The sequence below is a fragment of the Haliotis rufescens genome, unplaced genomic scaffold (genome assembly GCF_023055435.1).
Source record: "Haliotis rufescens isolate VD_foot unplaced genomic scaffold, xgHalRufe1.0.p SCAF_48, whole genome shotgun sequence".
Lineage (NCBI taxonomy): Eukaryota > Metazoa > Mollusca > Gastropoda > Lepetellida > Haliotidae > Haliotis > Haliotis rufescens.
Genome location: NW_025964201.1, coordinates 241548 through 244686, shown reverse-complemented (window position 1 = coordinate 244686; position 3139 = coordinate 241548). Strand labels below are relative to the sequence as shown.

The following is a 3139-nucleotide window of genomic DNA, read 5'->3' as shown; positions in this document are numbered from 1 at the left end:
CTATACAGTTTGCTAAATAACTGCAAGATATGCGACAGTATGAATGTTTCTGTTAACATTCACAAGCTTGTTGGAACCATGGTTCAAGTTGAAATAGTCTGTTTCTGTGGTCGACGATGGTGGTCAAGTCAACGACAAGATGGACAGATGCCATTAGGTAACCTCATGCTGGCCTCGGGTATTATGCTGTCAGGCAGCAGTGCAGCTAAGGTGATCCACCTGTTCCAGTGCTTGAAAATGCCTGTTTTCACCAGCCAGACTTACTGCAATTTTCAAAGCTGCTATGTTGTCCCTTCAATTCATGACATATGGCCCAAATACCAAGACATACAACTGGAGCACCTGGTGGGAAAAGCTGTGGTTGTTGGTGGAGATGCAAGGTGTGACTCACCTGGTTACTCTGCTAAATATGGATCCTACACCCTGATGGACTTGGACCAAAAACTCATACTGGATATTCAATTGGTGCAGGTAACCGCAATATATTGTTTTTTTAGTTGTAGTCATTTTGTTGATTAGGTCAATGAGCCTTAAATATTAGCTTCTATCTCTTTAAATTACTCGTTTGAACTTATCCCATTTATAAATGCAGCTCAAGTAAGGAAATTAACTGAAGAAGTTTGAAGGAATTTACTTGCCAGTTAAAAATAAATTTAACCTAGGAGTCTTTTACTTGCAAGTTTGATGACAAGTTTTTCAATATTGTTGCTACACTTACCATGTCTATTTTTATGTCAGAGCAATGAGGTAAAGAGTTCTTGCAACATGGAACTGGCTGGTCTGAAGAGGGCAATTTCACTGCTAGAAGGGCAAGGCTGCCACATCGCAGAACTGGTCACCGATCGCCATGTACAGGTGCAAAAGTTCATGAGGTAGGAGCAATCCCACATCACCCATCTTTATGATGTCTGGCATGTGGCTAAAGGTATATATGTAACTTGGAAGAATGCTTCACTGAAACTGTGAACTTAGTTCGATTACAGTATACCGGGAGTGTATTTCGGTCTGTTTCTAAACATTTCAGTTTTAAAGAGAGAAAAATATATAATGTTATATGCCTTTTTTCAGGAGTACAAAAGAAGCTAGAATCAGCATCAAAGAAGAAGGACTGTGATGTGATAAGACCGTGGATCAAGTCCATCTCTAATCACATGTACTGGGTGGCTGCTGGTGGGGGAGAGGCACAGTACATGCTGGAGAAGTGGCAGTCAGTTACCAACCATGTCTCCAACATCCACTCACACCAAGGAAAGCTGTACACAGAATGCCCACATGGACCAATTGATCAAGAGCGAGATTGGATCAGGCCAGGTAATGAGACGTACTATACATGCTATAAGCACTTTCTAAAACATTTGTCCTCAAAACGAACAGTGTAGTTGGTCATATGCAGAAAATGCATCTTAGCAGACAATAATGATGTGAGTGAATATATATGAAATTTCAAGTTAAACTTGAAGAATATTTGTGCTGTTTTTATGTGCGATGGCAATTTTTGATATCAACACAGTTCCTTCATTTATTGTTCTTTTTAGGAAGCCGTGCTTACAAGGCAGTGAAGGAAGTTGTGGAAAGCAATTATCTGCTGCGTGCTATTCCTAAATTGTCCCCTCTCTATCAGACCTATTCACTTGAAGTTTTCCACAATGTGGTAAACCACTTTGCACCAAAGTCACATCACTTCTTCTACCCAGCAATGAAAGCAAGGTATGGTACATAACAAAGACTTATCCAAACATTGCCATAAAACAGAGTTATATTTGAAGATAATATATTGCACAAAAATATATTTATAAGTCACGTCAGAATAGGTATTGGTTTATGCATCTGTGTATGCTCCTTTAAAGATTCATGAACATATTTTTCAGGATGTACATAGCAGCATTTCACTACAATGAAAACAGCCAGAATACCCAAGCAGTGACCAAGGCTGGAGAGCCCAGGTGGACAATCAGTTACCCCAAAGCCAAGAAGGGGACATCCTCCGTGGCCAAGCCAGTAAACAAGGGACCAACACATGGTAAATATAATACAAACAATCAATCATAACTGTAATTTGACCCGCATTTTCTCGCTGTTTGACAATTGGTGACTTGTGTTGAACTGGTGCTCTCCAGTTGGATAAATCACATTTCTCCGTTTCATTTCTTATTTTTCTAACTAATTTATCAACTATTTTTTCTAACTAATTTATCAACTAAGGACAATTGCATTTCATCCTCATCTTTATTCTCATCTCAGCTTTTGTTCAGACAAGAGCAATACTTGGTATGTTATTATAGTGGAAATTGATTTTTAACAAGTGTTGTTATGGTTGCAAAAACAATAATACTGAAATCGTGTTACAAAATGTTGTTTAATACCTTCAATGTAAAATGTACAGAGTATGTGGAATTCTTGCTCAATGCAATTGTGGAGAGAAGAAACAAGTTTCCTTCCTACAAGATGGCAGGAAGTGACTATGAAAGACTGACAGCTGATTGTCCAGGATTTCTTACACAGAGTTTTGTTAGAACAAGTAAACAGGAACTGGTGAATTCTCTGACATCTAGATATAAACTGAAATCATAAGTACCTAATGTATAAATGTCTGATGTATAAGCTTAAGTCATAAGTTCCTGGTGAAAGAACTGAAATCATAAGTGTCTGATGTATGAACAGAAATCATGGGTGTCTCATGTATGAACTGAAGTCATAAGTGTCTCATGTATGAACTGAAATCATAAGTGTCTGATGTATGAACAGAAATCATGTTTCTCATGTATGAACTGAAGTCATAGGTGTCTCATGTATGAACTGAGTCATAGGTGCATGGTGTATAAACTGAAATCATATGTGTCTGATGTATTAAGAAGGTCTATAGTACTTGAACCCTGCCACTTCTTCAGATGGAAAGTGTTCCCTAATTGCAGTCACCACACATGATGGTATAGGACGACGATCATGTTTTCTTAGCCTTCCATGGATCCATCTTGTAAACCGGCGGTATGCCACATAGCGATACGTTCTGTAAATTGAAAGATTTTTTTCGGATCTAGGAATGAGCAATGTACATGACTAGTGTTCTTAATCGGTAACTTGAAATTGTATAATATTGTTACCATACCGGAATAATTATGTTCAGATGTCATAATTCATT

At 38.1% G+C, this 3139-nt stretch overlaps 1 pseudogene; it reads left to right on the top strand.

The window, feature by feature from the left end:
• The first annotated feature begins 365 nt into the window (after positions 1-365).
• Positions 366-2741, top strand: LOC124121639 (annotated as a pseudogene).
• The last annotated feature ends 398 nt before the right edge of the window (positions 2742-3139 follow it).